Consider the following 22,680-nt stretch of genomic DNA (forward strand, 5'->3'; position numbering starts at 1 on the left):
CACCCAGGACTTCATTCTGTGACTCATGTTTCTGCTGACATCACTCAGACCGAGCAGGATTCACCCATGTTTCCTGGCTCAATGTATCTCACCAAAATCACACCTGCTGTAAGGTTTGCAGTGCACAAGAGAATTAGTCTTCCCACACTTGGTCCTCTTATTTCCTTTGATTCTTCTCTAGTGGTCTGGTCAAGGACACTGTGGATCTGCCTGCGTATTGCTAGATTTCATGGTCTATTCTCAACTCTCACCTTTTCGTAGCATTTGACACAGCATATGCCCTCTTCCAGACATACCTCCTTCTTGTGGTTTCCTGGGTTCTTCCCTGTCATAGTGCATTTCATCTGCCTGTGCTGGTCTCAGCTTCTCCCTGAACATTTATTGTTGGATGTCTGGCCTCTGTTGGTCTGCTTCTCTTTCTTCCTGGGCAGTCTTCTCAGTCTCATAAGTCTAAATACCACCTATCTGCTAGCCATTCCCACTCCACACTTCAAGTTTATTATTTTTTTTCACACTTCAAGTTTATGTATGCAACAGCTCACCTGACATCTCACTTGGAAAGTTAATTGACATCTCCAAGGTAATAACCCCAAATCTGCTCTATCTATGGCGTTCTCTGTCTCAGTTAGACCATTCTTCTTTTGTTTGGGGCAAAATTTAGAGTCATTTAGACTTTTCTTTTTGTTCCATACCTCACATCTAATCAGAAAGGCTCTGCACTTATGATACATCTGTAATATATATTACAGATATATATTACACCTCCACAGCCACTGCCCTGGTCCCAGCACCACTGTCTCTTACCAGGATGATACAGCCCTGAGTCTATCTCTGCCTCTTAATCTCTCCTTTAAAAAGATATATTATTTATTTATTTATTTGGGAGAGACCATGCACAATTGTGTGCAAGTCGAGGAGGGGAGGGGCAGGGGAAGAGGGAGAGAGAGAATCTTAAGCAGAATCCACACTGAACACAGAGTCCATCCGATACAGGGCTCAACCCCATGACCCTGAGATCATGATCTGAGCTGAAATCAAGAGTTGGACACTCAACTGACTGAGCCACCAAGGTACCCCTGCCCTTTAATCTCTTTTCAAAACAACAACCAGAGTGGTCCTTAAGAAACCACTTCAATTGTGTTCCTCTTCTGATTAAACATCCAGTAGCTCTGCATCTCTCTCAGGACAGAAGCCAGAGACCTCCTCCTTTAAGAGGATGTGTTTTAATCAGGAGTGGTAGGACATGCAGACATGGAAATGACTGTTATGAAGGAAGATTTTATATTCACAAACCCCTAAAACCAGGAGGCATGTAGAGCCATATGGGAGAACACCAGGGCCAGACAGGAGGCAGAGGGAGCTGAGAAAATGTGGGCAAGAGCCTTTATTGTGGTTTCTACAGGAAGATAAAGGTAAAGCTGAATAAGCAATTTTCTGATTGGCTGGCTTGAATAATTAATTGTTGCAGGTTCCAGATCACAGGAGCTGTCCCTCGTTTTCTGGTACCAGGCCGGGTGTGATTACAGCTCAAGAATGGGGCCTGGAGAGTGAGAACCAGATAGAGGAAGCAGTTGGGGGCATGGGCTTGGAATTGGATTGTTTGCATATTTACTATCTCTAGCTCTTAGCTGACGCTAAAATCCATCCAGGGTCAGCAGGACCCAAGAAATCAAAGCATGAAAAATACAGAATAAAAAGGCATGATTAACATACCTCACAATGCCTTCCATGAGCTGTAGCCCATCCCCTTGCTATCCTTGGTGTCATTCCTCCTGTCCCCTCACTGTACCCCAGTAACCCCCGCCTGCTCCTGCCTTAGGTGCAGAGTCCTGTCCTGGACAGCTCTCCCCCACCTACCTGCAGGAATCTGTCCTGTACCTCTTTTATGATCTTTGTTCAAATGATACCTTCTGAATGGGATCTGCTCTGCCCACCCTGTCTTAAACTTGTAGTGTTTGTCCCCTCAGACTTGTGCCCCTATTATCCTTTACCCTGCTCTGCTTTTTTTCCCTTAGCACTTACTACCTTCTAATATGCCATATGATTTACTTCTATTTTTATGTTTACTGACTTTCTACTGTCTTTGACTGAAATGTGAGTGTCCTAATACAAAGACCTAATGTAACCCAACTACTAGAACAGTGTCTGGCATGTAGCTGGCCCACAATAAATCTGCACTGAATGAAAAACAGTAAAAGACTTTAAAGGAGACATATATGGATCCACTGCTCTGCAATTTTGAAGGTGAAAAAATTCAAGCAGCTATTTAGCAGCTTCCTAGAAACCCCAAATTCCAATTTAGGGAAATAAGAAATGGCAAAGGGCCAATGATGGAGAAGGAGACTGTCTTGCATGTTTTAGGTTTTTCTCCCATATATATGGCCTGTAGCCTCTAGATGAGTAAAAACCAAACCAAACCAAAACAAAAACCAGGGACTTTTCTAATGCAGAGAGAGGCAGGAGTCCCCTTAGCTTCTATTTTGTTTTTCCCAGTTCTGTTGCCACATTCACTTTTCATGGAAATATAATTCATATACCACAAAGTTTATCCTTTTAATGTGTAAAGTTTACTCATTTTTAGTCTATTCCCAGAACTGTGTGTCCAACACCACTATAACCCATTTTAGAATATTATTACCCCAAAAGTATACTCTACACCCTTTGCCCTAGCCCCCAATATACCCACTGTCCCCAAATCCTCTGCCTTAGACAACCACAAATCTATTTTCTGTTTCTATCTATTTCCTGATTCTGGACAGTCACAGTGAAACCATACAACATGTGGGTTTTGTGCCTGGCCTTTTTCTGCTGCCACATGTGACCAGCATCTGCTCCATTACACAAACACCAGTGTGCCCAGGCAGTAAGCTTGCAAAAGGTATACTGGGATTTGATATGCAGAAACTCAAAGTTGATCACAAACTTTCTAGGATGCTTTAAGTTGGAAGTGGAAATAGGTGTGTATACAAAGGCCAACCACCATGGTTTCAGTTTTACTGTATAGATTTACTCTATCTCCATCTTTACTCACCACTAAGGAGCATGGGAAGGAGCCCCAGCTGGGACCCAAGAGATGACCTGAGGCAGCTCCAAGTCCCATTTATGGAAGCAGGGAAGAACTTACAAAGTGCTGTGTAAAATCTGCTCTGGACCTGGCTTGGCCCCTGAGGGCATTCTGAGCATTTCTGCTTTGATCCAGCTCAGAACAGAGCCCTGGAAACTGGCCTGGGTGAGCCAGAAACCAGCCCTGCTGGGTCCTCGGTGAACTGTCGGCTGCACTTTATGCTCATCTGGCAGCAATGATTGATCACTAGACTGTGTCTCTGGGTGGATCTCCACCAAATCCTTATGTTTAGACTGAAACCACCATTGTTATGCAGTACTACTAAAAACCTACTATTTAAGGGACATTTCTCCCCCAATCATCAACAGCTGATTGTGACTAGCCCTGTTACTTGAGAGTCAGTGTGTTTTTCTTTAAACACGTTTGCTGGGCTTCTGGCAGAGCTACTGTAAACACTTCCCATCATCCCTATGTATTTTTAGTCCTGAGTTCTGCAGTGCTGGGAGAGACCCAAGGTCTTTGCTCTGTCCTTTGTAAAGAACCTGCCTTGCAGCAGGACAGAGCTGACTGCTCTGGTGTTGGTGACTGAACATTATAAAACCTGCAGAACCAGCTGCTGCCTGACGGGGTGAAGTACCCTGCACTGGTATGAGAAGCAGAGAACAAAGCTGTGACTGAACTGGAAAGGGATATTACAAGGGCAATGTTCAGAATTCTCTGGTTACTGAGTGTGCAAGAAGAAAGAAGGTGGGGCAAAGGGGAGAAGCTCAATCAGGAGGGGGTCAGGCTGGCAAAGTCCTTCTTCCCCTGCCCAAGGTGCTTCCCAGGTACACCACCATGGCCTTATGGATGCTGAGCAGTAGTCTAACATGGAGGCCCCCCTGGCTTCAAAGGATGGTGGGTCTCTCCCTTGATGTGCCACCTGGAGCACATTAGTCAGCCTCAGACGACTGAGTGCCTCTGTGCCTGGTAGCCCCCTTTGTGACATGTGCCAAGAACATGATAACAACTTTTTTTTTAATATTAATTTTTTTAAATTTTATTTATTTATGATAGGCACACAGTGAGAGAGAGAGAGAGGCAGAGACATAGGCAGAGGGAGAAGCAGGCTCCATGCACCGGGAGCCCGACGTGGGATTCGATCCCGGGTCTCTAGGATCGTGCCCTGGGCCAAAGGCAGGCGCTAAACTGCTGCACCACCCAGGGATCCCCATGATAACAACTTAATAATAGAATCATCATTGGTACATTTCTCTTTCCCTCAATAGAATAATAATTCCTGGAGAAGACAAGTCAGATAGCCTTTACCTTTGTAGCCCCAGGCACCTGCCTCCAATATACACCTGATACATATTAGGAATTTCATAAATGCTGGTTAAATTGAATGAAATTTTTAGGAGAAGAAGAGTACAAATATTAATTTTGGATTCCAATTATCACTTTTTCCGGGAAAAACATTTTATTATTGTTCAGACACACTTGGCAATGGAATAGCTCCTTCAAAAGAGGAGCTTTTCTGAGTGAAGTGTAGATGATTCAACCCATATGGATCAAATTTCCCTGTAAGTGCTTGTACATGCTTTGAGGAATAGTAGAGATAGGGAGGAGGAGGGAAAAGTGTATTTGGCAAAAGGAATTTTAGAGTTTACTTAACTGGAGTGCAGGAAAGGGAAAAAGCAATTTTGCTGAGTCCAAGGCGTGGCTGGATTTTGTCATTGCTAATGAAAAGCAGGTATGGAAAATATGCTATAGTTAGTTGCAGATGTCTCCACCAGCTGTTTCCTGCTGATCTTTTCCCACTTCCATGCCTACGGACCCCAAATGCTGCAAGGTAAGGAGGTCCAGTTTAAATTTAACTTCTACTCTGTTATATTGTCCTAAATGGATTTGAAAAGAAACGTTAGAGACACTGAGGTTGCAGAGGTTCATCTCAAAAAGCCATTATACATACACATATTTCCTAGTCCTATTGACTGAGAAGGTCTAGAAGTAGTGACACCCTTATAATACTGAGCACACTCGGCTCCCAGATACCATTCTCCAAGAAAAGGAACCAGAGTTCCCTGGAGAAGAGATTGGTTCCAGGGACTTTTTACTACCAAAAATAGTGAAGTGCTCCAAAAATCAAATGAGGGCATATCAGAAGGAAAGAGGTCAATTTAAAGGAATTCCTGATAGCCAATGCTGGGTGAATGTGAACAACAAAATAAGTAATGATGATTATAATCCCCAAAATAAAACAAATATTCTTGAGTCCATACTGATATAACTGAATAAGTAACACAATTGAATGCACTGAGCCTAACTAGTGCCTGGCAAGACACTCAGTCTATACATGCAAACCAGTATAAGTAAGTGATACCTATACAAATAAAACACTTATGAGTAAAGAGAAATCAAATGCTCCCTACATAGGGAAGGGGACTGCATTTAAAGGATAAATGTATTTTGTAAAACATTTATAAGACTATGAGTAATTTTTATTTACAAAATATATTCAAGATCTAAGTCCTTTCCTATTCAAAGTAGCAAGTTTGGGATTAGAAATATAAACAACTTGGGGCACTTGGTGGCTCAGTCAATTAAGTATCTGCCTTCAGCTCAGGTCATGGGTCGAGCCCTGCATCTTGCTCCCCACTCGGCAGAGTCTACTTGTCCTCCCTCCGACTCTTCCCTGCTTGTACTCTCTCTCTCTCTCTCTCTTTTTTTCTTATGAATATATTTCTTTATTAGGATGCTCACAAGAATGACACACTAGCACTGTCCTTCTGATGTGATAAAGAACACATACATCTGAGCCACATTCTGGCAGGAAACAGGTATAAGGGCTCTCAGAGCTGGTACCAGGTGTCCATTGAAGACAACTCCATTCACCAGAGAGGATGTTTCCTTGATTCCAATGTCTCTGCTGTAGCTTCCAGTCAGGTCTCCGTGACATACTCAGATTTCATTCCAGCGTCAGTGGACTCTTTTTTTTTTTTTTCTAGTCACTCTCGACTCCTTCAAGACTTACATCAGCTGCCCCATGTCTAACTCACTCATGTAGCCTCTGGAATTCTGCAGCACATCTCTTTGGTATGCTGCTGTCCTGCCACCCTCAGGGGCATGGTTGGGATCTGGGGAAAGGGGAACAACATCACGTTACCAAAGCAAACAGCAGGAGTATATTGACAAATGACACTTGGACACACACCTAACAACCTCAAAAAATACATGCTTTCTCCCCTAATGATCCATAATCCCCTAGAGACCAAACACATATGGAATGATTTTGTACTCCAGGCACAAAGATTCAAAGTGAATGATGTTTACATCCATCATGTTCTACACGCAACAGGAAGTGAGCTCGAACCAGACCTCTAATGAGGCTCTTCCCTGCCTCTGAATGGTGTCACCACTCTGTTTCTGCCTGTTCTTGGCATTAGTTCATTTTTCAAAAGGGAGGATAGGATGGTAGAGAGAGAGTAGAATGGGAGATTGAGGTGGGGTGGGAATTAATATACAGATAACAACCTGTAAAACAAAAATAATACAAAAATGCAAAACCAGGATTTAGTACAAGAATATAACAAGAGAAGGTAGCTGGAGAAACTACACGCAAACACAGATGATATGATACACAACCCCGGGGGGAGGACTCAGTGAGGAGAGGGACAGAGGCCAGTGGTTTACACTAAGAGCCTTTCAATGGACTGCTGAATGGATTGGATCTGCTGCTTCAGCTGGGAGCCTTCTTTGATGGTGACAGAACAAGCGATGACAGGCCTGGACACCCCGCAGGCTCGCCCGAGGGCCTGCTTGGAGTGCACAAACACGTAGGGCACATTCTTATCTTCACACAGCAGCGGAAGGTGCAGGATGATCTCCAGGGGCTCAGCGTCTGCAGTCATCATGATGAACTCAGAGATGCCTCTGTTGAGGGTTTTGGTGGCTTCATTGGCTCCTTTCCGAAGCTACTTGTAGTTATATGACTGCTGAACAAGGCCCAGTAGTTTCTTGGTGAGGTTGGCATCTGCAAGGGGATGGCTTCTGAGGATGCAGGAAATATATCTAATATATTGGTTGTGGGGGTGTAATTGGGATGACTTTATTAAGGCATTTTGGCAATAATCACCAAGGGGGTAGGTGCAAGGGAGTAGGCTTCGGATTTACATCAGCCTCAGTCATTGCGTCTGCCTTGGTGGTCTCCTGCCGGGTACCAGTTCTCTCTCTTTTTCTTAAACAAATAAATAAAATCTTAAAAAGTGAAATATAAACAACTTTAAGTATCTGTGGTGGCTTCAAATCCAAGTAATAAAACCAGTTTGCTTAAGTACTAGTTGAGCTTGATGACCAAGATTCACCTAAAAAAACAAACAGCCTCCTCCAGTTTCCAGAGGTTACTGGTTCAGGGCTTTGACTTGCCTGAGAAAACATCTCAGAAGCTGTCTCAACACTTCTTGAAAGTTTCCCCCAGCATGGCAAACAGTCCCCAAGACAGTAATATCAGTTATCACTGGCTGAGCAAAAATGGTAAAAAACATATAAATATAATAATAATAAAAGCATTAAGGTGTGAAGGCCAAAGGCTGGGAAAGGAGGAAATTCCAAAATTTACAAAATAAACAGACCCTCTCTAAGAAATTACTTTCTTGTGAAAATTTTTAGGAACTTTTAAACTCCAAATTTCACCTCATTGTTTAGCTTTATTTTTCTTTTCCCCAAACTTGGTCTGTTCTCTGATCATTCCCTGCTCCTCCCCAACCCTCAGAACCTGGTGACTCCTAACTCTTCCACCATTTTCCTCTTCTCCTACTGTCCTTGTTCTATCACTGTCCCTTCTTCACCCCTGGAAACCCTCCCCTCCTCTGCTTTGTCGGTGTGATATAAGCCTTCCCACAAACTGATGGCCATTAAAAAAAAAAAGAAAAGAAACCCACAAGATTAATCTATCTTAGATGTTACATTCCACAGAAAATTAAAATTATTTCACCTAAAAAAATAAAATTAGGGGCACCTGAGTGGCTCAGTCAGTTAAGTGTCTTCCTTTGGCTCAGATCATGATCTCAGGGTCATGAGATCGAGTCCCACACTGGGCTCTGAGCTCATCAAGGAGTCTGCTTCTCCCTCTCTCTCTGCCCCTGCTCTCTGTGCATCTCTTTCTCTCTAATACATAAAGAAAAATCTCTTTTAAAATGCTAATTTAACTTAATTAAGTAAAATTTAAAATAAACCCCAGAACCGCAGCCATGCAACAGCCCCAGATGGACAAGCCTTCTGCACACCTTGGTGATGTATGCTGTGGCAACTCTCATAGGGCTGTCCTGCCCATCTGGCAAACATCCTGACAGCTTCGCACCAGAGCAGGGTACTCTGTATTTCCCAGCCTTGTACATGTTCACAACATCAAAAAGGGTACCATACACACAATGAGGGCTCAGTATTTTTTGCCTCAAAGATATAAAATCAGAGTAGGCTTCTGAGGATGCAGGAAATATATCTAATATATTGGTTGTGGGGGTGTAATTGGGATGACTTTATGAAGGCATTTTGCCAAAATCACCAAAATTTGAAATATATATACCCTAAGACCCAGAAATTCTACTCTTCAGTAATTATTCTACAGTTCTACTGGTATAAGTACAAAATTATGTGTTCATACGCCAGGACACCTGCACCCCGATGTTTATAGCAGCAATGTCCACAATAGCCAAACTGTGGAAGGAACCCCGGTGTCCATCGAAAGATGAATGGATAAAGAAGATGTGGTTTATGTATACAATGGAATATTCCTCAGCCATTTGAAACGACAAATACCCACCATTTGCTTCGACGTGGATGGAACTGGAGGGTATTATGCTGAGTGAAATAAATCAATCGGAGAAGGACAAACATTATATGGTCTCATTCATTTGGGGAATATAAATAATAGTGAAAGGGAATAGAAGGGAAGGGAGAAGAAATGTGTGGGAAATATCAGAAAGGGAGACAGAGCATGAAGACTCCTAACTCTGGGAAACGAACTAGGGGTGGTGGAAGGGGAGGAGGGCGGGGGTGGGGGTGAATGTGTGACAGGCCCTGAGGGGGGCACTTGATGGGATGAGCACTGGGTGTTATTCTGTATGTTGGCAAATTGAACACCAATAAAAAATAAATTTATTATTAAAAAAATAATAAAATTAAAAATTAAAAAAATAAAAATTATGTGTTCATAAGCATATTCATTGTTGCTTATCCTACATGGTTATGAGTGGAAACCTGGTTAAACAAATCATATGTACATCCACACAATGGAATGTATGCAGCTATTAAAAAGAAAGAAGCAGGGATCCCTGGGTGGCGCAGCGGTTTGGCGCCTGCCTTTGGCCCAGGGCGCGATCTTGGAGACCCGGGATTGAATCCCACGTCGGGCTCCCGATGCATGGAGCCTGCTTCTCCCTCTGCCTATGTCTCTGCCTCTCTCTCTCTCTCTCTGTGACTATCATAAATAATAAAAAAAAAATTAAAAAAAATTTAAAAAAATAAAAAGAAAAGAAGCAGAACTATTTGTACAGATATAGAAAATGCTCAAGATATAATAATAAGTGACAAAATCAAGGTGCAGAATAGTGACTATAGTGTATTGACATTTATGTGGAAAAGTATGAGATATATATTCTTAACTATACAAAATTTCTCAAAACACTCCTAAGAAATCTAGGAGTGTCTACCTTGGAGGTAATTTAATTAAATGAAGGGCAGAGGGGAGAGAAAATTTGGTTTTCCCTATTGTACCTTCATAATTTTGTTCAAATGTACATTTACCTTCCTAAAATATGAAATAGCAGAAGTATGTATAGTTTTTGTCTCTAATAACCTTGCGGAAGTGAAAGTGCTATTGAATTTTAACCCACTGTCAGTCTGGCACTATGCTTATTACTTAAAAGATACAAAAGAATATGAAATAGTCTCTAATCGGAGTGAGAATGAATGAGTGTTGACAAACAATAGGAGAAGATATAGTAAAATGTCCAAATGTGACCACTTGGAGGGCTCAGAAGACAAACTGAATATGCTGGACATAGAGCAGGAGGGCCCTAGGAGTGCTCTGGGCAAATGACAACAGAATGCCAGCCAGCCAGCCAGCCACGGGATTCTGCCAAAGAAACTATGTGTTTATTGTTCAATATACTAGCATTTTTGTGAGGTTGGTCATTGACTGGAGGATTCAAGGCCAACATGAGAACTGACTTGGTCTATGTTCTGGAATTAATATTTATTCTGTGCCACTGTTAGCTTGAGACACTGGCTGTAGCTGGGTGGAGAAAGGGAGTTGCCAGACCAACATCATGAATTATGGAAGCCTGTCATGGGACTCTGGGTGCATGAGTCAAGATTTGAATGATCCTATTGCTCCCTAGACTTTCAAGGTTTTACATATCCTGGCCACAGACCCCAGCACATCTCAATCTCACCTGCCCCTCCCACCTAGCCAAATCCAGTGCTCCACTGGGTCCCTAACTGGGGCCCCACCTTCTTCACAAAGCCCTTTTTCAAGCCCTTCCAGCTCCACTTAGGGGTTTTTAGTAGTACTAGTATACAATTCAACTTTAATTATTTCTAATATCACTCTGTAGTTTAGTTTCCTTTTCCTAAACAAATTGTAAAGTCTTTGAGGGCTGGGACTAAGTATTTTTCTGCTTTAGCATCTTCTCTAGAACCTATCAGATTCTCAGTCAATGCTTTCTGAATGACTGAATATTTAATTCCCCCTTCCTAATCATCAACATCCAAAAGACAGGGCCTGCTGTCTGCACTGAGGTCATTCTGTGAGGATTTTAGACATGTGAGTCCTGGGTAATCCTTGAAGGGGCATTCAAAGAGAAAGAGTTATTCACTTCTTATTGAAACACGGTAAATAGAAGGGCTGTCTGTTTCTAGTCACAATCCTTAAAGGCAAGTCTCCAGGAAAATGGGTTCTCACCGATTCTCTTGATAAGGAGTGACACCCCAGACCTCACTGAAGCTCCACAGGGTAACATCACCACCAACAATTGCTGGTATTTAAGCTGACAATGAAAATTCTACTCCCACCACACAGGGACCAGGATCCTTCCATAACTTGGTTTTACCTGTACTTGTGAGCCCATTATGTGTCCCTGTCCCTGCTGTGTGTGCCACCCAGCTTTCAAGAGTGTAAGAGTTAGGGAGCAGAACCCATCTCACCCCTGTGTAGGGAAACAGCACACACCACACACAATCTCAAAAAGCCTAACTGGGTATTAGGTTGGTACAGGCTCACACCATGGTCAGGGCTTCAGTTTCCTCAGGTTCTTCATACTGGTGCTTCCATTCAGTTCCAAACCACAGTGCAAACCCTTCCATTTCCTCATCACTACAACCCCCCCACACACACACACACACAAACACACACATGCTACATGTGTACCATACACACCAACTTTTCTGATTGATGAGAAACAGATGGCTTTTGTATAAGGAGGTGAATGAAGTCATTGTTATCCAGACACCAGGTCCGCCTCTAGTCCTAGAAATGGAGCCTTTTGTGACTCTCAGAGCTCCCTGTGAGATACATACTGTATTCGCATGGGCTGATCTTGCCCTGCCCTGACAACAGCCCAGGCACAAGGTACTGGTTTATCCCACCTCTACTCAGTTTTTGGCTTGCAAGGGCTTTGAAGCAGCTCCTGTGTAATCTTTTCATATTAATTTTCCTAACGTTAGAGATGTGGTTCTCAATTCAAGCCCAGGTTTTAAAATTCCCAGGGTCTTCCCTTCACCCTGGACCAATTAAATCAAGATCTCTAGATGTGGAACACAGAAATCAATAGGATTGTTTTATCTTGTTGTGTTTTTTTTTTAACTACCCAATTAAGTGTAATTTATAGCCACTGTAATTGAGAAACACTGCCTTGGAGTAACTAGGTGTATCAGTTTAGGATGAATTGGCTGTAAGAAACAGAAAATCACAGGTCAATACTTTAAACAGGAAGAAATTTTCTTACCTCCACTAACAAAAAATCCAAAGATGGAGTAATTTGAGGAGTTGGTTTGATTCTGTGATGTGATGTCATCACCAAGAATCCAGGCTCTTCCTATCTCATGTCATGTCAGTGGGCTAGTCCCCCTGGCTCCAGGCATCACATCTTTACATAGACAGGTCCACAGGCAGAAAGAGCATCCACTGATGAACAAATCAGGGCTGTACCACAGAGACAGGGGCACTCTGGCTGTGGTGCAGCTAGTGGTGCCTGACATATCACCAGAGGCTCCCTCATTTCCTTCACATTATCCAGTCTCTTTCAGTGATATTGATGAAGTTTTGGAATTATGTGAGGTTTAGGGGGGTGAGGTCTGGAGCCAATGACCAAGAAAGAATTCTTGAGACGTCTTTGGTGCAAAATGGTGCTTTTAGTAAAGCACAGGAGACAGGACCCATGGGCAGGAAGAGCTGCTGCCCCGGGCCTGTGAGGGGAGGCTGATTACATACCTGGGAGTTAGGAGGGGTTTGAGGATAGTTTACTCTCTAAGGAATTTTGGAACCAAGGTTTCCAGGACCTGGAGGGCGCTAGCTGTTTTCGGGAAAAGGTCACTTAGTACTATCTAATAAAACCTGAGTCATGAGACCCTTCAGATGTATATCGGTGGGCCATGTGCTTGGTGGATGATTGCCAACATGTATCTTGGAGGTTTAGAGATAAAGGAAATTTCTAAAGGAATTTTTGTATGTTAGGTAGATACAGGATCCTGGGGATCGGGCTAAAACTGTCTTTTGCCTTTAGCAAAGTATTCATATCGAGGCAGTTGAGTCCATAGAGGAATGTCTCTCTGCCTGTTTCAAGGACTTCTCAGTGTGCTTTGTCCATAGTTAGTCCTCTGTTCCCCATCAATATCATTAGCTTAAATGAAACAAATTTATATCCTGATCCAACAGGGAACTTGATCTGGTTATTCCAAGATTAAGACCAAGGCTCACTGAGCTCTTCAGAGACTGACTCCCAAACCAGGATAAGGGGAAAACATGGAATCAAATTGCTGTCCAAAGAGGAAAATATGGAATCAAATCAAACATCAGAATCATTTATGGTTGAAAAAATACTTAATTCCAAACCCCACCTTCAGAGGATCTGATTTCATTGGCTTACAAACATCAGAATCATTTATGGTTGAAAAAATACTTAAGTCCAAACCCCACCTTCAGAGGATCTGATTTCATTGGCTAAGAATTGCACGTTGTTTGGGTCTTGATGGGCAGAGGCAGGTGTCCTCCATTCCCTTCGGGAGAGGCAGTCCCTAGGACTGCAGGTACATAGGCACAGGGCCCTGGATCCAAGGACACCGAAGCAGAAAACCCAGCTATCCTCCATTCCCACAGGAAAGGTGGAAGTGGGAAGGGCACAGGAAACTGAGAACTCTCTTGCCCTAGGCTCTGGCAAGCTATGCAGATAAGTGCACTTGCACCTACCCCCAGGAGCAGCTAGGCCAATGTGGACTAGGAGATTGTGGTTAGTTCCCCACGAGGAGCTCGACTCCAGACCTAGAAATCTGGCCTCTGCCAGTTTTTTCTCTTTTCTTTCTTTTCCCTTATACCTGGGAGAGGCAGGACCTCTACGGAACAAAGGCCTCACAAGATAAATAGCTCACACTGAACCCAGCACCTGGCAAGGGGTGGGGCATCTCCCCCAGGCACAGACACCTGAGAATCAGCAGCAGACCACCCACCAGAAGAACTGCTGGAAGAACAAGGGAAGAGCAAGTTCACTGAACAAGCAGCACTGGAAAGCTACAGGACCGAGGGAAAATAATATATAGAACTAGGGAGGGTTGTTTTTTTTTTTTTTTTTTTTTTTTTCATTACAACTCGTTTTTGTATCAGACTAAAAATTTCCAATATTTTATCTCTTTTCTCACCTTACCTACAATATTTTACCAACTCTTGATTTTTAAGGTTTTTCCTTTTTAACTTTCATATTTCTACAATTACATGTCTTAGATATATTTTTTACTTCTGAATTCCTTTCAACATATTCAGTTTAATTTTGGTACATATATGAGATATGGATTTTTGTCCTTTGTTTTTTGTTTTTTTCTGTATCATTTTGTTTCACAGTGATGGAAGTTAGTACCTTCTAACACATGACCAAAATACACCCAGAACCAAGTGGAGCACCGTCTTGCTTCATTCTGTGAGATTATATTCTCTCTCTTCCTTCCCATTTTGCCCCCATCTTTTATCTGGTTTATGTTTTTGTGGTTGATGTTGGGTCTTTATATAAGTATTGCTGGTTTATTTAATTTGGGATTGAGCATATTCTAACATACAAAACAAAATACACTCAAAACCAAGAGGAACACCCTTTAGGATTCCTCAGGGAGACTACATTCCCCTGCCACTATCACTTCCTCACCACCATCATCAAACCCTTTTTTTTCCTTTTCTTTTCTTCTTCTTCTTCTTTATTTTAGGTTTTTAATTTTTGCTACTTTGTTTTAAAATTTGTTTTTTTTTTTTTAATTTATTTATTTATTTATGATAGTCACAGAGAGAGAGGGAGAGGCAGAGACACAGGCAGAGGGAGAAGCAGGCTCCATGCACCGGGAGCCCGACGTGGGATTCGATCTCGGGTCTCCAGGATCGCGCCCTGGGCCAAAGGCAGGCGCCAAACCGCTGCGCCACCCAGGGATCCCTAAAATTTGTTTTTCACTTTAGTTGTCCTTTTGTTTTACTTTGTTCTGTTCTCTTTCTTTTATATTATGTTCTCTGACCTCTTCAGAATCATCTAGGGTGTATTTTACTTATGTCATGGATGATATTTTTGACTCAGCTCACTCAAACAGCCACTATGCACTGGACAAAATGACTAGGAGGAAGAATTCACCACAGAAGAAAGAACCAGAAGCAATACTCTCTGTCACAGAATTACAGAACGTGTATTTAAATACGATGTCAGAAATTCAATTCAGAAGTACAATTATAAAGTTACTAGTGGCTTGAAAAAAGTGTAAAGGAATCTAGAGACTTCATTACTGCAGAAGAGATCTAATCAGGCTGAAATTAAAAACGTTTTAACATAGATGTAGTCCAAACTGGATGTCCTAACTGCTGGGGTTAATGAGGTAGAAGAGAGAGTGAGTGACACAGAAGACAAGTTGATGGAAAGGAAGGAAGCTGAGGAAAAAAGAGAAAAACAAATAGGAGCCCATTAGGAAAGTCTTAGGGAAATAAATGATAGTTTGAGAAGGAAGTTTATACATATTATTGGGATTCCAGAAGAGGCTGAGAGAGAAAGAGGTCCACAAGGTATATTTGAACAAATCATAGCTGAGAACTTCCCTAATCTGGGGAAGGAAACAGGCATTCAGATCCAAGATGTAGAGAGGACCCCCTAAAAAAACAATAAAAACCATTCAACAGCTTGACATTTAATAGTGAAACTTGCAAATTTCAAAGATAAAGAGAAAATTCTTAAAGCAGCAAGAGTCAAGAGATTCTTAACTTATATGGGGAAATATCAGATTAACAGTAGACCTCCCCACAGAGATCTGGCAAGCCAGAAAGGATATATTCAGGGTACTAAATGAGAAGAACATGCAGCCAAGAATACTTTATCCAGCAAGGCTCTCATTCAGAATAAAAGGAGAGAGAAAGAGCTGCTAGGATAGGCAGAAATTGGAAGAATATGTGACCACCAAACTGTCTCTGCAAGAAATATTAAGGGGGACCCAGTAAAAGACAGAGGAAGCCCAAAGAAACAATCCACAAAAACAGGGACTATATAGTTATTATGATAACACTAAATTCATCTTTCAGTAGTTACTCTGAACGTGAATGGGCTAAATGATCTCATCAAAAGACGCAGGGTTTCAGACTGGATAAAAAAGCAAGACCCATCTATTTGCTGTCTACAAAAGACTCATTTTAGACCTAAGGACACCTCCAGCCTGAAAATGAAGGGGTGGAGAACCATTTACAATTCAAATGGTCTTCAAAGAAAGCTTGGGTAGTAATCATCATATCAAATAAAATAGAGTTTATCCCAAAGACTATAGTAATAGATGAAGGGGGAGACTATATCATACTTAAAGGGTCTATGCAGCAAGAAGACCTAACAATCATGAATATTTATGCCCCTAATGTGGGAGCCACCAAGTATAGCAATTAATTACACTATTATACACTAACAGTAGGAGACTTCAACAAGGCACTTTCAGCAAAAGACAGATCTTCTAAGCACAACATCACCAAAGAAACAAAGGCCTTGAGTGATACACTGGACCAAGTACATTTCACATGTATGTACAGAACATTCCACTTGAATGCAATAGAATACACATTCTTCTCAAGTGCACTTGGAAGTGGAACTTTCTCAAGAATAGACCACATACTGGGTCACAAATCAGGTCTCAAGCAATACCAAAATATTAGGATTGTCCATGCATATTCTCACACCACGATACTTTGAAACTAGACCTCAATCACAAGAAGAAATTTGGGAGAAACTCAAACATGTGGAGGTTAAAGAGCATCCTACTAAAATGTGAATGGGTTAACCAGGAAATTAGAGGAGAATTAAAAAGATTCATGGAAACCAATGAACAGGAAGAAATAGAAAATCTGAACAGGACAAAAACCAGTGAGGAAATTGAAGCAGTCATCAAAATCCTACCAAGACACAAAAGTCCAGGGCCAGATGGCTTCCCAGGGGAATTATATCAAACCTTTAAAGAAGAAATAATACCAATTCTACTAAAGCTCTTCTGAAGGATAGAAAGGGATGGAATACTTCCAAACTCTTTTTATGAGGCCAGTACTACCTTGATCCCAAAACCAGACAAAGATCGCACCAAAAAGGAGAATTATAGACCAATATCCCTGATGAACACAGATGCAAAAATTCGCGACAAGATACTAGCCAATAGGATCCAACAATACATTAAGAGGATTATTCACCATGACCAAGTAGGATTTATCCCTGGGATGCAAGGGTGGTTTCAACACTCATAAAACAATCAACATTATAGATCACATCAACAAGAGAAAAAACAAGAACCATATGATCCTCTCAATAGATGCAGAGAAAGCATTTGACAAAATACAGCACCCATTCCGGATCAAAACTCTTCAGAGTGTAGGGACAGAGGGAACATTCCTCAGTGTCTTAAAAGCCACCTATGAAAAGCCCACAGCAAATATCATTCTCAATGGAGAAAAATTGAGAGCCTTTCCCCTCAGCTCAGGAACACACAGGGATGTCCACTCTCACCACTGTTATTCAATACAGTACGAGAAGTCCTAGCCTCAGCAGACTACAAAAAGAAATAAAAGGCATACAAATTGAGTAAGAAGTCCAACTCTCCCTCTTTGCAGATGACATGATAATGTATGTAAAAAACCCAAAAGACTCCACCCCAAGATTGCCAGAACTCATATAGCAATTCAGCAATGTGACAGGATGTAAGACACAAAGAGATGGAAAAACACTCTATGCTCATGGATTGGAAAAATAAATATTGTGAAAATGTCTATGCTACCCAGGGCAATTTACACATTCAATGCAATCCCTATTAAAACACTTGGACTTTCTTCACGGTGTTGGAACAAATAATCTTAAGATTTGTGTGGAATCAGAAAAGACCACGAATAGTGAGGGGAATATTGAAAAAGAAAGCCAATACTGAGGCATCACAATCCCGGATTTCATGCTGTATTCCAAACCTGTGATCATCAAGGCAGCATGATTTTGGCACACAAACAGACACCTAGATCAATGCAACAGAATAGAGAACCCATAAATGCACCCTCAACTAATATTTGACAAAGCAGGAAAGAATATCCACTGGAAAAAGGACAGTCTCTTTGATAAATGGTGCTGGGAAAATTGGACAGCCACATGCAGAAAAATGAAACTGGACCATTTTCTTACACCAGACACAAAGATAAACTCAAAATGGATGAAAGATCAAATGTGAGACAAGAATCCATCAAAATCCTAGAGGAGAACACAGGCAACACCTTTTTTGAACTGGCCACAGCAACTTCTTGCAAGATACATCCATGAAGGCAAAAGAAACAAAAGCAAAAATGAGATAAAAAGCTTCTGCAGAGCCAAAGAAACAGTCAACAAAACTAAAAGACAATCTGCAGAATGGGAGAAGATATTTGCAAATTACCTATCAGATAAAGGGCTAGTTTCCAAGATCTAGAAAGAACCTATCAAACTCAACACCCAAGAAACAAACAATCCAATCATGAAATGGGCAAAAGACATGAAGAGAAATCTCACAGAGGAAGGCATAGACATGGCCAACAAGCACATGAGAAAATGCTCTGCATCACTTGCCATCAGGGAAATACAAATCAAAACCACAATGAGATACCACCTCACACCAGTGAGAATGGGGAAAATTAACAAGACAGGAAACAACACATGTTGGAGAGGATGTAGAGAAAGGGGAGCCCTCTTGCACTGTTGGTAGGCATGCAAACTGGTCCAGCCACCCTGGAAAACAGCGTGGAGGTTCCTCAAGAAGTTAAAAATAAAGCTACCCTATGACCCAGCAATTACACTACTGGGTATTTACCCTAAAGATACTGATGTAGTGAAACGCTAGGGCACCTGCACCCCAATGTTTATAGCAGCAATGTCCACAATAGCCAAACTGTGGGAGGAGCCATGATGTCCTTTGACAGATGAATGGATAAAGAAGATGTGGTCTATATATACAATGGAATATTACTCAGCCATCAGAAAGGACACCCCATTGGCTTCGACATGGATGGAACTGGAGGGTATCATGCTGAGTGAAATAAGTCAATCAGAGGACAATCATCATATGGTTTCACTCATACGGAGACTATAAAAAATAGAGAAAGGGATTGTAAGGGAAAGGAGGGAAACTGAGTGGGAAAAATTAGAGAGAGAGACAAATCATGAGAGACTCCTAATTCTGGGAAACAAACAAAGGGTTGCGGGTGACATGCACTGGGGAGGGCATGTAATGTGATGAGTCCTGGGTGTTATACTATATGTTGGCCAATTGAATTTAAATACAATTTTTTTTTTTAAAAAACCCACCATTTTGCACCAAAGACCTTGGCTCTGAACCTCACCCCACCAAACCTCACCTATATTCCAAAACTTCATCGTTTGGTGCCACCATAGGGCTTTGAGTTTTTACATCTGGACTCTGAGCTTCAGTGCAAAGTTGGTAAGTACTTTCTCTTTTCTTCCTTTTACTCTCATTCCAGGGGCCTTGGAAGAGTGTGGCCTTTTTGGAACACTTTCATGCCAGTTACATGCTTTCTTGTAATCTCTAGCCTGTGGCTACTCTATGGGGAGGAGAAAGCCTGCCTTTTGCCTGGAAATTAGTACCCTGGCCACGATGGTAATAATACCCAGAAACTTGATGCCCTCTCTTTGTTCTTGTCCTTACACTAAATTGTCTTATCTTGGGCACGGGACAGCCACCTAAGTCACCAGGACAGCTGCCAATTTTAATACTCCCGTGTGAGGTTTCCTCCTTATTGATCTAATGTGATCCCCTCCACATCCCTGGTCTGGCCACTTCTGCCCACAAGATCTCCACTGGGATCCAGCTGAAACCGGTACCTGATGGAATTATACCTAACCCTGGACCATTGGCCAATGTGTTGGAATGTTGCTTAGACCACGATGGATCCCTATCTTTACTGTTTTCTGTCAGTGTCCTCTACTAAATACTTAAGCTACAAAATTGGGTAATGTCCTCCTTGAAAACTTTTCTGGTGTTTTCCATAGGTTAAAAATGGCAGGTTTTGCCTTCAAGGCAAGGCAAAATATAGCATGATCTTCATGGCAGGACCTTCAAGGCAAGGTTTTCAGGTCCATACACTAGCACCCACACCCATCCGTAGCCTAGGAAGCGATGGGGATGCGGGGAGAGGCCAGGCCTCCCTCCTACACAGGCTTTTAAGAGCTGTGGTTTCATTGCTATTTTGTTTAGGGGACATCTCATGTCACTTTGAGACCAGGAACCTCTGACATATCCTGAGCATGGGACACACCTCAGAGTCATGGGGGGAGGGGATTTTCTTTGGTAATGGACCTTCTTTACTCTTCTTTTGGAGCATGAGAGCTCCTGTCTTCAGTCCCCAACCATTCCTCCTCAGGGTACCTTTTAACCCACTGGAGACAATTCGGGTTGCAAATTTAGGAAAGGACTGAGCTCCTCTAGCACTGCATGGCCTCAGTGGGATCTATCCATTAGATCTCCTCTGCAGGAAGTAGGGCAAATGGCCCAAAAGTGTCAGCTAGTAAACTCCTTCCTGACACTGGATAATAATGATCTAAATAGGCCTCCTCCAAGTAAACCCAGGGTGTCGGAGAAAACACAGGCCATCCCAGACAAAGGGGAGTGTGACTGTTACTCTCTCACTGTTCCTCCTAATAGATTGGGGGGCTTCACCCTCACTCATTTCCCGGGTTAATGGCAATAATTGGAGCCAACTGTGGTTAGTCTACTTCAGGATGGGGACTTCAAGGAATATTCCCAAATAGCTGCCAAAACTCTCTTTATTTTGGGGAAATTCCCTGTCTTCTCCAGCGCAACTTGGACTGCCCATTCCCCGTTCTTGGCGGGAAAACATGCCATCTGCTCCTCTGTTGAAGCTGATGAGCTTGAGAACCAGGAACCCTTTCTCTGCCTTCTGGCAGCACTTTGCCTTTTCTGTCTCCCTTCCCCTTCCCCCTGTTTCTGCACCATTTTGGATGTGGCCTACATAACTGGCTTCTATACCATCCTTGGTGCCTACAGCACCATTGGGTCCTACTCTCTCTCTCAAGAAGCAAAGAGCACCCCTGGACTTAACACTGCCCACTCCAGATTTCCCCACCAGTGTCTCAGGTAAAAATTGGTAATGGGGAACAAAGTAACTTTTAAGAGTGGGCCCAGGTGAAACATTCAATATTTAAACTAACTTAAATTTGTTGATTTAAGGTAGATCTGTCTTTAAAGTTATCAACATTAAATATGAAACTTTTATTTTATCAAGGTTTACTAAAGGTCAAATAAGTTCATGTTATCTCTGTTGCAATTTGCTAGCAAAGATAACTTAAAACAATGGTTTCTCTTGTCTGTCTCAAAGTTTTCATAGGTATTGTTAAGATAGTTTTCAAAGTTTTTGGTAACCTACAACTTTAAAGTTTTGCTTGGATGGTTACTGAGATTCAATTCATTGGATATCTAGATCTCTTCCACATCGGATAAAGTGCTAAAGCATTTATTACTGGACTTAGGTTTATGCTTTTGACCTCTTATTACAGAGAAACTAAGGATATTTGAATATGTTTATAAATGTACTTTCTGCCTAATAAATTAATAAATTTGTCTTAGTTTTGCTGTAACAATTCACAATTGGTTACTACTTAGTTTTCACCAGAAACTAAGGTTTCTGCTAAAAGTAATTAAGACTAATGGAGAATAAGGGAAATATCTCTGTATTTAGAAAGGATGGAGACACATAAGAAAGATATAAGAATGGGAATGCATTTTTGTTAAAGGTAAAAGAAGGTAATTTTGTTCTAAATAAGACTGGTTGTTTGAGAAGAAATGGTTTGGGACAAAATCTGTATGCAAAAGAAATTGTAGAAGGTCTGTGAAGAGAAATCTTTTTTTTTTTTTTTTTTGAAGAGAAATCTTTTGAAAGGAATTTTAGATGTGGCCAGGACAGACTAAGATTGAAATGAATGGATTTTAAAAATATACAAGTATAAAAAATATATATATATACAAGTATAAGATTAAAAGTCTGCTATCTCTCTCTTTGAAAAGACAAATTTTCTTAAATTGTTGATCTCCTCTTGATAAGAAAATGCAAACAGTTGTTTTCTCTTTGCCCAGAAAAACCAGTTTCTGTTTTGCCTTTATCAGGTCTTTAACATCCCTAATCCTATTTAGGCTTGTGTTTTAACAAACTTCCCAAGATTTGATTTGTAAATGGAGTCTTGACTCATTAGGCCTCTTGCTTGTACTTTAAGTTACTCTGAAAGTACTGTTAAGCAAAATGATAAGCCTTAGGTTACATTTAAGTAAATGCTATAACTATTCTAGAGATGATATGCAATTCCTAAAGTTTTAGTATGTTTTCATATAACGTCATCCCTTGATATTTTGATCATTGAAATGTTATATGCCACAAATAACTTGAGTTTCCTTGTCGATTGCATCATGATTATTAATAATGTCCATTTCTAAGTTTTCATCATTTATAATCATTCTCATTCTCTTGGAAAATGAATTTCATCTTCAAGGAGGTATATATATATATATATATATATATATATATATATATATATATATATATATACAGGTACTCAATGTCTTTAAAATCCTAAAACAGAAATAGATAAGAATCCAGAACTAATGAAGCTGCATTCAAACTAAACAAAAATAGTTATATGGGACTAAGTAAATTGGGGAAAATGATTATATATAGTTGTTGTTTTTGTACTCTTGGTTAAAACTTTGGTGATTCTCTAATATTTGCTCTTCCAGACTCAGGTAACTTTCTCTTGAGACATCAGTGATTAGTAGAAAAATAAATTAAAGCATTTAACTTTTGTCTCTATTTGAACCCTCGGCAATTCAAAAGGTCTCAG

At 41.3% G+C, this 22,680-nt stretch overlaps 1 pseudogene; it reads right to left on the bottom strand.

The window, feature by feature from the left end:
* Positions 1-6,732: 6,732 nt before the first annotated feature.
* LOC129511821 (NHP2-like protein 1) lies at positions 6,733-7,231 on the bottom strand (annotated as a pseudogene).
* Between the last annotated feature and the right edge of the window lie 15,449 nt (positions 7,232-22,680).

This window comes from Nyctereutes procyonoides, unplaced genomic scaffold, assembly GCF_905146905.1.
Source record: "Nyctereutes procyonoides isolate TBG_1078 unplaced genomic scaffold, NYPRO_anot_genome, whole genome shotgun sequence".
NCBI lineage: Eukaryota > Metazoa > Chordata > Mammalia > Carnivora > Canidae > Nyctereutes > Nyctereutes procyonoides.